The 13,303-nt window shown below is 37.6% G+C and overlaps 1 protein-coding gene across 3 annotated transcripts in view; it reads left to right on the forward strand.

The window, feature by feature from the left end:
* Positions 1-13,303, forward strand: part of LPP (LIM domain containing preferred translocation partner in lipoma) — a 663,248-nt gene that overhangs the window by 284,442 nt on the left and 365,503 nt on the right. The window lies entirely within an intron of this gene.

A 13,303-nucleotide genomic window follows, 5' to 3' on the forward strand; every position in this document is an offset into this window, starting at 1 on the left:
TGAGAGAAGAGCTGACTCTTCAAAATTCCTGGAGGACTCAAAGGAGTTTCTAAGATAACTTGCGGGATATAGATACTGTTAATACCTGTTCACAATCTTTTATTGCAGAAGAAATATCAAGTACAGTACATATTATTGCAATGTTTCTGGAGGCTGGGGTGGCCCCACAACCAGAAGGTGATGTAGGGATGAGGACTCAGTGCCTGTGTTCTGAAGATAGGCTTCCTGTAAGGGAATGCATACCAACAGCTGCAAAACTGGGCGGCTACTTTAAGACTAATGTTATTATCTGTCCAGCTGTAATTAAGCGCCATGTGGGACCTGTCACCCACCAGGACTGTAATGTATTGACCTTATGCTAATAATTAAAAAGGAGCAAACTTGTCCATGGTAAAATATATATGTTCATTCTTTCAGAGTTCAATTCAATTTAATGTGATAGAGATTTGTAATACCAGTATTTTATAATAATGATGGTATTTACTAAGCCTCTCCTCTGTGCTCTATCTGCTCTATGTAGAGATTAGTGAAACAGAAAGCCTGCCTCATGGAGCTTAGTAGGAGAAACCAGTGGATAGGCAATTCAACTAACAAAGAGCACACTATGTGTTCTAACAGAACTAAATCCGGAAGGAAGCACATGTTGTCATTGAAATTGAGGGTGGCTCACTCTATTCAGTATAGCAGTGGTGAACTAAGTTCAATGAGCAACCTCAAGTTTTTTTTATTTTGAAACCACATTCTCTCAAGTTTCATCACCATCTTTGGAGGGAGAGAAGGTAAGCTTCTGATTTAATGGCCACCACAGGACTACGTCCCATCTTTAAGGGAAAGGGATATTTTTGGAATAGTATCTCAGCACACTGATTGTTTTTTTTTTCTTGTTTTTTTTTTTTTTGTTTGGTTAGTTTCCCCAGACTGTTGGCTTGTTCTCTGTCTACAACATGGGCTTATTTTTTTGTTTGTTTTGTTTTGTTTTTTGTTTGTTTGTTTGTTTTAATTTAATTTTTAAGCAGATAATTTTACTTTTTTGTATTGGGGCTGAAAGCATCTCAGTAGCTGGTAAAAGATTGATGCTTAGGCTTAACTCATTGTCCTCTTCATTTGGAATTCCCATGTTTGGTAGTCAAAATACATGGTGTGGTTTGTTGTTTGGGTAGCAATTACTATGTTTTTTTGTAAGACAATTGACACTTGGTGGATTCAAAAATGCTATTTTGTTCTAGTACATTTGCAGAACCATGCTGTCCTCTTAATTTCATATTATTTAAAAATCAGTCAATGTTTTTGACTAAAGAATTGAATTTGTTTTTCAACAAATAGAAACCACTATGTGATAGGGAAATAGTGTATGGCTAGATGTGATGCAATAAAGTATTTCACCTTGACACAGACTATTTACTTGTGGTTAAACTTGAGGATGGAACTCACTGGAAACCCAGGAATTCTGTATTAGCTAAGTGAAGAGTGAAATTGTCCATTTGAAAACCAGGGAGACTTCATCTACTTTAGGATAATAGTTCTTCTTACCTTTAATTTGAGAATCTCAAAGAGCGTTTCAAGCTAAATTATTAGAGAGAGCATGGAGACATATATGGCCTGGGTAAATATAGTGGTGCATTGAAATTAAACACTGGGTTTGAGTAGATTCTGCCAGTTCATTTCAAAGTATCTTCCTTTTGATTTTTTAGAAAATGCATGTCTGTAATTCACATTTATTGTATAACAATTAAACCAAAAGGAAGAGGAATAACAAAAACAACTCTTGCCATCCCATGAGCTGTAGACAACTATTGTTATATTATAAACAGTATTATTATATAATACCATATTATAAACAGTATTCAGTAACCCACTTTTTTCCTCACATGATAATATATCAAAAACATTTTTTCATATTCTTCTACCTGTTACTCCATGACCCATTCCCTCACTAGATTTAACTCTTTGTTCAACTGCTACCTCAGTGAGGCATTTCTCAACCATTCTCTTAAAAATTGCAATGCTCTATCACCACCCTAGAAGTCTATTCCTTCTTCTTTGCCCTATATTTCTATGTTGTATTTATGAGTATTTGACATTAAGTACCTTTCATTTATTTTTAAGTATTCTCCTCCTGATAGAGAATAAATTTCATGAGAGCAACACTTTATGTATGTATGTATTATATGTATGTATGTATGTATGTATGTTTGGTTCCCCCCAGTATCTAGAATAACACCTGACACATAGAAAACACTCAGCCAATGAATAAATAGATGTCAGCTCTAGATCAGCATCATTATTTTGATGGCTACACAATTTTCTAATGTGTGACCGTTGATTTTCTTGTCAATACTATATTGATGAGCATTCTGATTATTTGCAATTGCATTTCGTTGTGATGAAGCTTTTTTAACATGCTTCTCTGTATACTCTTCAGTTACTTCTGTGGCAGGATAATTTCTTAAAAGTGGTATTGCCAGATCAAAGTGTATACATATTTTTAAGGCTTTTGATACTTGTTGCCAAATTTTCTCAAAAAATTTTATCTTTAACATATATGAGTAGCACATAAAGTGTTGATTTTCCTATACCATCATTAATATTGTGTTTTATCACTATTTTTAATCTTAGTCCTTCCATTTAAATGCCGTTGCTCAGAAAATTAAGTACTATCAGAATCAACAATTTGGTTTTTAGTTAAGCAGCAGGAAACAAAAGTGAAAGAAAAATAGAAAGGTTACTTTTTTAATGTGTAATTATAGATAATCAAAGCCTGAGCTCCAAAAATGTATAGTGTGAGAATTAAAGAGTTGAAATTACTTGGTCAAGGTTACATATCTTCTCATTTACAGATGGAGATGTGTCATTTAAGGGAAGCTGTGTTGTGGCTATTTCGATGACAAGGAGGACAGGGAATCAGGAACACCCAGCCTTGCCCTGATAATTATCACTTCTCCCAGAGAGTTCTCAAGGGGGCTACACATTCAAGGAGCAAAATGGGAATCCAGGAACCACTTTATTACCGTATTTGCCGGCGTATAAGACGACTGGGCGTATAAGACGATCCCCTAACATTTCCACTCAAAATACAGAGTTTGTTATATACTCGCTGTATAAGACTACCCCCTCTTCCGCACACCTTCCACACACCAAATAAAANAACTATAACTTTTAGTCGTTTATTGCACTGTTTCTTGTTTACTAGTTTTTTTCTTGAGTTCGTTATCCTGATTCCTTACTTTTTTGTTCTTTTTTATTTTTCCGCCACAGTACTTCATCAAGTAATGTTTTTTATCATGTGATGTATTTCCTGAGTTCTTGTATATCTGAAAGTGACTTCTTTTTGCCTTCATATTTAAGTAAAAGTTTGGCTGCAAGTTGAATTCTAGGATCCAGTTTATTTCCCTCAGTATTACACAAAGATGTCTATGCTATCGTTTAGTATCATTTAGTATTTAGTGTTGCACATGAGAAATCAGATGCTGGACTGATCCTTTTTGTAATTTAGTAACTGTTTCTTGTTTGACCTGTTAGCTTTATTTGTGGGATTCATTAATTTTTATTATAATGTATCTAGATACCTGTCCCCTCACCCTCACCCCAATATTTCAACTCAGCATTCCGTGTGTCTGTTTGATCTAAGGAGTCAGTTTTTTATGTAGCTAAGCAGGATTTTTTTGTGTTATTTGAAATAAGCATTTTAATCTTTGATTTGCCTTTTTCTTTTTTATGGAACTCCTATATAATGGTTTTGGATTTCTTCTCTTTCATATTGGTATTCTTTTTCAATGGTTTTATCATATAGAAGAATCCTATTACTTGCTTCTTTTCTCTTCTTTCCTCTTCTTTTCTCTTCTTTTCCATTCTTTTCTTTTTAGTTTGCGTTTTTGTGGTGATGGTGTGCCCTTGACTGATCAATCTACAATATATCCACCTGAATTTGGAGAGGAAATGTGGTTGGCAGTGGCTGTGAATGTGCTGTCTTGGTAGACCTAGCTAGCTTACAGTCTGCACTTTATCTGTTATTTAGATTGGGGATATATAGCCCTTTAAATATCAGNTTTTTTTTTTTTTTTACCATCGTAAATGAATTCAGACTTCAATTGATGATCTGAGTTTAATTACTGTCTTCTGTTTTTCCACTACAGTCATGCTTAGCCAGTAATTTATCACCTCTTTGCTGGTAAATTCTTGTTGTGTTTTTCCTCTACTGTGGGCATTTATTTCACGAAGGCATAAGCAAGCTCTGTACTGGTGCCTTTAATGTATGCCCATGTTACTAGGATAACTACAGTTAACTCGGCTTCTACCAGGTAGCAACATCACTTCTCAATGTCACTGCCTTTTTACCTCTAGACTAGAAAGGGTAACTTGAAAAAAATATGCATAACTGGGTTCTTAGAATTTTTTCCTCACTCCCTTTCAAGTTAGTAGTGTGCATAGCAGGCTATTTTCTGAAGTAAATTGGCATAAAGTCGTAGTTGAGAATCAGGGATATAATATTTTATTTGCCCAACTTACCCTTTAACTACCTCGTGGTACAACCTCTGACACAAAGCAAAACCTCTGAATAGTAGCTGAATGATTTGGGTTGATATGGATCAAATGAAGCAAGATCCTTTCTAGCTTCTCACCAAGGCAAAGGGAGGATCCGCGTCCAGCTCCGTGTTTCAGTAGCTGTGTAACTTCGAGTAATTGTGGAATATATGCATTTTGCACATGGTAGGCTTTGGATGGTGAGGAAAAGGGTAAAGAGGGAACCCGGTTTGTAGGCATCTGTTTGTAGGCAAAGTGACTACTCTTCTTCTAAAACGCAATATTTCTCTGTTAGATTTTATGTATCGCTGCACTGCACCAGGTGCCTGTTGGTGTATACTTTTTTTGGCCTGCCTATTGGAGTTATTTAATGCCCCTGTATCTCACAGGACCTGGGAGTTCCATCTGGATTTCCCTGCCAATCAGAGAGGTCAGGGCATGCACTAATGTGAAGGTCTACAATGGAGCATTGCAATTTAGAAGGCACTGCTGCTGATTCTGTTCGGCTGCTTTGCTCTAGGAGGGCCACCACCTAAGCATCTAAGCCACATGTTCTTTGATAGTTTTAAAAAATGGAGTGGAAAGGATTCCCCTCTGCCTTCCCCCCGCCCCCCCCCCACACACCATTCTTTCCATTTTACTGTCTTCGTTAAACATGGAGATGTTGCCTTCTCTCTTAAGCTGAACTTAGTCTTACTGCAACGTAGATGTGTTTTCCTTTGTGTACTTGCCAGTTAAAATGGTGAGCTCGAAGTCAGAATTCTCATCATAGTTCTTAGTCTGATTTAAGATAGTTATTAAGAGTTTTTCTTTCCAACTCTCTCAATTGGCTATGCTGTCCTCCACAGGACCCATTGTCAGGTCTATCCCTTTATCATGCATGTATCGGTTTTTGAGACATTTCCCCATTCTTCCTCATCATTTTAAGATGTGAGTTCCACTCCGAATAATTCTAGAAGAAGTCTGTGATAGTTGAGTTTGAAGAACTGAAAACTTTGGTCTAAGTTACTAATTGATCAAAATTAAGCAGATGATTATAATGAGGTCATCACCAGGGCTTTTATAAGTCTGTCTTATCTTACCTAGAATATACAGTCTAGAGTCATGTTGTTTTCAAGTTATTTCTTTTTAAAAATACATCCCATTTTCTTTTTTTTTTTTTTGTTCCTTTTCACCTTCCCAGGAGTGTCATCAACCTGTGCCTCACTATGTTAAATTTCTATGACAGAAATATAGTCAAGAAGGATCTAGTTGAAACGGACCTCAGAGACAGGCAGTTATATTTTTTAGTCTTAGACTAATTGGCTGTGAGAATTTGAACCGCTCATGGGGTTTTCATGGGCCTCTGTTTCTACCTTTATAATATTACCTCCGAGATTTCATTCAGTTCTGATACTGTTCAATGCTCTGACAATTCTCTGTGGCATATTAGCATTTGGTGAAGTAGAAGAAGATACTCAGGAATCTTCTTTTAAATTGGGTATAAAGAAGACATAAATCCGGATAGGACATCTGAGCCTGAAAATTAGGCTATGAACTAGAATTTGGTAGTCAAGTCTCCATCAACCTTGACTTTCTTTGCTGATCACATAAGATATCATTGTGTTCATTCTCCTCACACATGATGACTTCGAAAGACAGAAAAGAACTTGGTGATGATTCTTTGTACTTAACAGGCATTTACTATTTTTTTTTTTAATGCAGCCTTTGGCTAAATGAAGGCCACGTGAGTTTTTGAATCCTGACTGCACATTAGAATCATTTGGGTTTCAAAGGAATACTGGAATTTGACTCTTTCTCCCGACTCTGTTTCATCTGTCACCTAGACCCTGATTGAACTGGTGTGAGATGGAATTTTGGCATCAACATTTTTAGATAAACTTCCTTGGTGACTCTGGTTTGTAGCCAACAATTAGAACTACTGGGTGGAGTTAATAAAGGTTTATGAGACTTATATCCCTAATAAGGATATGAACAAATTATGTCTTCAGATGTGTACACTCAGAAGGATAAGAGAAGTACAAATGTTTCTATATGACATAAGTCATTGAATCTTACTAATTGCATGGGGTCTAAGGTAGGGATAACAATGTAGTACTTTGCTTAATGCAGTGCTTCTCAAACTGTGGTCCTAAGACCAATAGCATCAGCATCACCTGGGAATTTATTAGAAATGCAAATTGTTGGATTTGCATTTCTAAATCAGAGACTCTGGGGGTTGGACTCAGCAATCTATGTTTAAATAAGACCTTCCAAAGACCATGATGAACTTTAAACTCTGAGAACCAGCAGCCATAGACAGTTGTGTAGGAGTAAGAGATAGTATATGAAAATCTTAGCACAGTGCCTGGTGCATAGTGAGAGTCCAAAAAAGCAGAGTGCTCTGAACACAGTGGTGTTTGACGCCTTGGTAATCTGAATATGGCAGGGCTCTAGACTTGACAGCTGTTAACTACTCTTCCAACTTGAAGACTGTTATTTAGAAAGCAAATGGAGCCCAAGTGAACCATGTCAAAGGTGTATCAGACCAACCAGTCCAAGTTGCCATCTTTCCACTGTGCAATATAGACTCCTTTCTTTCTGAAGACCTAAGTTGTGATGCTTTGGCACTATCCAAAAGCAGTTCGCTGAGTGATGGAGACTGTGGCCCTACCACTCAGTGTTGAACAGCTGGAATGCAAGAAAAAGCTACTTACTCAGAAATAGCAAAGAACATCTTCCCAATGCATCTGCAATATTATTTTTAAAAGAAAAAGGACAGGTCGGCCGAGTGGCGCGTTGGTTAAGATTTGGTTTGGGATGCCAGCTCTGAGCAGGAGGGCCCCAGTTCGGATCCCACATGAAGGCCAGGGANCGACCCCCCACTTGGAGGCATATTTTTCAGGGCCAAAAAATCGTCTTATACACCGGCAAATACGGTAATAGTGTTTCATTTCTCTCCAGGACAGAGTTCTGTGGTCACCCTGAGATGGCGTGTAGGCTTTGGCTCTAGAACGAAGCAAGCATTTTATCTGATCCCTAATAGGAAAAACATGTGGAGTAAATCAGGGTAATTCCTTTCATATTTTTAGTTACAACCAACCAGTGGATAGTAAATGGCTTGAAAAGATTGAGAGGTGATACATTAAATGGGACTTATTCTCAATGGTTTCTTGATCTCTGTCGTATCTGAATATTTCCTGGTGGTTTTTAAAACCTTATTCAATGTAATGTTTGCAGATAATACATTTCTAAATGCTGAAAATGTCTCTTTGTGTTGGTGTGTGTGTGTGTGTGTTATTTTAAAATTATAAATGGATAAAATAATGGCATGTTAAAAACTGGTATAATGGAAAGTAAGTAAGTTTTGCTTACAGTCTTCTTTCCCAGTTGCAAAATTCAGCATCTTCTTAGAGGCGACTTGCTGTTAATTTCTTGGGAATCCATTTAAAAGATAAGATACTCCATGATGATGCAGGGATATATGCATATATGTTATCACACAAACAATAACATTATACAAATTGTCCCAAACTTTGAATCCTTCATTTTTAAAGTATCGGGTTGTCAGAAAAGTCATGATTCATTTTTGCAACGAAAAACATAGGAAACATACGTCATTGCTTTTTCGACAACCTAATATTTCAATATGCTTTCAGTTGTAGTTTTCTCGGCGGCATGTGTATTTTAATGCAAACTGAAGATGAAGTTGAGGGTGAAATTGTAGGTGAAGTCTTCAGTTGCTTAGTTTTGTAATAACCTGTGATCTGTGAGGAGAATGCTCTAGCTGCAACTTAATCACCTTATGGAGACCGTCACTCCTTTTGAGTTTGTCTCATCTTCTCACCTGCTCTCTTGACGTACTCTTGTTCAAAGAGCTTCAGCTTCTCAGGTTTGGTCTCCTCTACTCAGTGGGTGTGTTGAGACTCAGTTGCTCTCCTGTCCATAAGTGAAAAGAAAGAAGACTTGTCATCTATCATGTAGACATTAAACGAGTCACTTACATATAATTACTGATGTTCAAACTGTAGGTCGAGACCCACTTATGGGTCACATTCACTTTAGTGGGTCACAGACAACATTTTTTAAATAAATAAATATAATGTAGCATTTTCAATGTTCATTACATGTAGTAAGTATGGTTTCATGAAACCCTTGCTTAGGATATACATGTACTTATGTATGTCCAGATAGTAATATTGCATTATGATATAAAAAGTTATTTCTTTACTCTGGGCTGTGATCAAAAAGGTTCATAGCCACTGTTCTGACTGCCTTGATCTGCAGTGACACTGTGAAGTGAATATCGTTATCCTCATTTAATGGGTGGGGTACAATTGAACCTGAGATGGTGGCATGGCCTTTTCCGAAGTACAGGGTAGAGCTGGCATTTGTGTTTTAAGTGTTTGAGCTTTAAGTTTTGTATTATTTTCTTTCAAATATATTTCCTTTCTCCATTAGTTATTATTAATTTTTCACCTGTGTGTGTGTGTGTGTGTGTGTGTGTGTGTGTGTGTTCCAACCCCATTTCGTGTGTGCTCATTATTTAAATTCTTAATTTGAGGAGCCCATAAGTCATTTTATTTACACTTACCTTAAAGTTCAGGTTTTCCTGAAACAACCAAAAATTCTCCACATAAGAAAGTTGGAGAACCAACAGCTGCCAGCTGGAAGAGCCCTAGAGCCATGCGGCTCCATGTGGCATCCGCGGATCTCCAGCAGCAGCATCTGGGAGCATGTTAGAAACGCAGAGTCTCAGGCCTCGCCCCAGATTGGCTGAANATGTGACTCAGTCCTGTGGCTTGCTTTTACATGCCTACTATCCAGTGATTTTACACTTTCAGTTTTCATGTCTCCTCTTCTGTTCGTTCAGGCAGGATGGCCACGTTTGTTACTGTAACTCCCATCCATCCACCTCAGAAAATAGGCTGTTTTGTCCATCTCTGGTTACTCCACATGCGATTTTTTTTTTCTCTTACAGAACTGAAATTTGTTCCTTTACAATTTCCTCGCTCTGATTTTCTTCCTACTCTCTTAGAAAATGATACACGTTCAAAGGAGCTGTCAAGCTAGGAGAGACATAGATGCTGTCTGCCCTAAGGAGTTGATGAATAAAGCTACTGAGAGAGGTGACTTTTCTGAGGAGAGAGTGAGAACAGTGTCACGTCAGCTATGCCCTGGACTTAGGGAAATGCCCAGACTTAGTTAAAAAGAGAAGAAAGAAGAGAAACTTCTGCAGTCATTTACCGTCTTGCTTCAAATCAGTCTCCAAAAATTTGTTGGCCAACTCATTTCTATTCTCGTGAAAACAATTTCAAGCTCATACAAGTGTAGGGTGAATTGGGGATTATAGTCATTTATCCACTTACCTATTTTATGTCTTTCACTTATCAATGATGACTTAAACACCGATTGAAGTTTCAGTAGAACTGCCACTGGAATCTGTGTCTTGTGACCCTTAGTTGAGCACTATCCTGGTCACAGGTATTGAATGACAGAATCTTTTTGGTAGACGCAAAGAACTCAGGCCCACAGCCATGACCACGTTCATCCATGAACACATAGAAATAAGCAGCAGGACCTTTTTTCAATGGTGTGGGCATATCCTATTATAGAGGGCATCCGTTCTGCGCCTGGGAGTGCGGTGAGGAAAGAGGAGTCTGGGTAAGAGCAAAGCAGATCCAGGCTATAAGGCTCAGAGGGGAGGGAGTGTGCAGGATCGCCAGAGCAAAGCCAAAATGGTCAGTAAAAGCTTGATTCATTCCACTCTGAAGCGCTTGTCCTTTCTGTGCAGTGAGAATACAAGCGGATCTTGATCCATGAAAACATACCAAAGGAGTGATTGAGATGCTTATTTCTTCCTGGCCCTTTGCCCTGTTCCCTTGGGCGTTGGGTTAGCAAACCCTAGTTGCCTTGTTGGGTTGTTTGTGACCGTGGCAACAGCAGCAGCAGCAGCTTGCTGGGTGATTATCTCCTCCTTTTATGGTCCGCATATGTAGGTCAGTGTATGTTTAGCAGCGCTGGTGGGTTCTTAGGCATGTGGCTGGTTCTGGTCAATGTGACTTTCTAGAAGCGAATGTCAAAGTTTTCCTGTTTGTCTTTTGTTCTGAATCATCGTCTTATTGGGTATTCATTTGAGAAGAGAGAAGTATTTTTAGTGTCTAGACTTGTAGAAACTTCTTTGAAAGTAGCAAGCCTAGAGCCGATAGGGACTATTCCAGTGTTTCATTTAGCAACTTGAGCCCTTTTCATGGAATGCCATAGTTTCTCTTCCTTATTTTTTAAAAATTTATTTAAAGAGATAAACTTTTTCTNTCTATCTTTATATGTTTATAATTTCACGTAATAAGTTTTAAAGAGGAAAAGCCATAGGAAATAACCACTTAAATAGTTCAGTCCATTGTCTGGATTTTTTCCTCCTTAATTTTGGGCTGAGGAAGACAGAGGAAGAAATGATTCATTCATTCAAATTATATTCTGTGCTCCAGTGTGAGCACTCTTATCACACCAGGGATTCTTCAGCCAAAAGACAGACAGGGTTCTCCCCACACGCTACTTTATGTTAGTGAGACTTTTGGGTTGTCAGAAAAGTCGTGACGCATTTTGCAATGAAAAACATAGAAAAACTACGTCATGACTTTTCCAACAACCCAATAGGTGAAGTAAATAAAACATAGACATTGTAAAGTATGTAAGAATGAGATCAGCGCTATGGATCGAGGAAAGAGTAAAGGATAAGGCCTCCCCAGGATGGGCATGGTCAACCAGACCTCCCTGAGCAGGTGAGTCCTGACAAAGACTTGGAGGAGGACAGGGGCAGGGTGGGGAGGGTGAGCCATGTGGGTTTCTTGGGGGAGCATGGTTTCATAGAGTAGATCTTGAGAAATACAGGAAGCTTTTAGTGTGTGTGCGTTTTCTTTCTTTCTTTCTTTCTTTTTTTTTTTGATCAGTTGAAATTATTAAGTTCCAGTTATAACCAGTAAGCGCTCCAATTCAGTTTGAAGGCTAGATCTTTGAAAGGCTATTACAAATTTTCGGTCTTAAATATATGTATGTCACAAATTCCCTACATTTTTATCTTGCTGTAAGCTAGTAAAAACAGATCTCAGATGCCAGCCATGGATAGTAGTCTTACGACATTTATATTTATTTTATGCAACCAAAAGATCCCTTTGCAAATAAAAATAATATGATCAATTTTCTTTATTTTTAGTAATTGTTTTTATTAAAATGAAGAAAAATGTAAAGTTTGCCTTTTATGTACTTTGCTCTTATTTTGTTGGGGTTGATTCTTTGCATGTTGTTTAATTTACACAATTAAAAGGTTTATTAAGCCTATCTAACTTCTCTCTGGGATCATTATAGAAACTATTGCATTTAAAATCTTTATTTCTAAAAAGTCTGTTTGACTTTGTGACAGAAGACTTGTGTTTGAATACCAGTTGAGCAGCTTATTCTAGTTGTGTGATTTTTTTTTCAGCCGGTCACACTAAGTCCCAGTTTCCTCATGATTATAAATAAGGTAACTGGATCTACCTTTAATAATTAAATGAAATACAGATGGATTTGAAATTGCTAAACTATAATAGCTAAGATATATTTTGATGTTATAATGATTACTATATAAAAATAACAACAGCAAGAATAATAACAAGGCTTTGGCAAAGGGTTTCATTAATAAAAATTCAAACATGAAGCTTTCCTAAAATTACAAAAAGTCTTTTTTCTGTATGCACCTTGTCATGATAACTATTCTGAAACCATGACTTTGTTTTTAAAAAGGAAGGAAATAAACAAAAAGCCTGTTGCCATGTTGGCTTATGTTCTCTGCAAAACAGAAGGAAGAAGGATGAAAAATAAAATAGCGTTTGCCAAATGGAAAAGGACAAATCTGCTAGGGAGAGGCGTGTTCTTTTGAATATATATGGAAGACTGTTGGCGAGTTCAAAAGAAAACAGGCACGTGATGTGATAGTGACTTGGCCCCGCTCTGGCCATATCTGCACCCCCGTTAGATATGAGATGAGCTATAATGTAGTCTGAAGTAATAATACTCACTGGATACAATTTTGTACTTTTTCCTCTCAGCCATGGTGAAACCTCCTGTTGCCAAGTCCAAATTATAGCTGGTAAATGTGTGTTTTTATGTAGAAGTCTGTTTATGTTTCCAGCCAGATTTTCAGGTCAGAGCCAAAAGAACGTCTCCTAAGTGTGACTATAAGACGTATAAGATTTTCAGAGCTGGAAGGGACCTTTGAGATCATTTAGACCAACCCTGGCGCCAGGCATCTAGTTAAAGCCTTTTTAAGTGCTTGCTAAATTAATTAATTCCCTCTTTTTACAAACGGGGAAACTGAGACCCATGAAGGTGTAGATCACGCAGTTTCTGACTGAGCTCTTGTTGAATTTGAGAAATCTTGTCTCCTGGATGTGTTCTTCTTCTCACTGCACCAGATGGCCTATGCACATGGTTTCACTTTAGTCCTATATCTGCCTGGGAGGCTATGAGGTTCCAAAGAGGGGTTACGTGCTCTTGTTTGGAAGGCCCAGGTGCTGCTGGAGTTCTGCTAGACTCGCTGAACTTTTGATATGTGCTGTAGACTTTTTTTTTCTCTTTGCAAAAGGCAAATAAATATTTAGTGTCGATTCTTTTTTTGAGAATTCTCATTTTTATGGGAAAAAAAAATGACCCTTGGAAAGCAAATGGGATATTTTTTCTATCCTGATCAGTTTGACCTCAGTGCCTGGTGACCATTTAGCAGTCCCTTCATTCATTCTTTTGTTCTTCATTCATTCACTGTAAT

This window comes from Hipposideros armiger, unplaced genomic scaffold, assembly GCF_001890085.2.
Source record: "Hipposideros armiger isolate ML-2016 unplaced genomic scaffold, ASM189008v1 scaffold_14, whole genome shotgun sequence".
Lineage (NCBI taxonomy): Eukaryota > Metazoa > Chordata > Mammalia > Chiroptera > Hipposideridae > Hipposideros > Hipposideros armiger.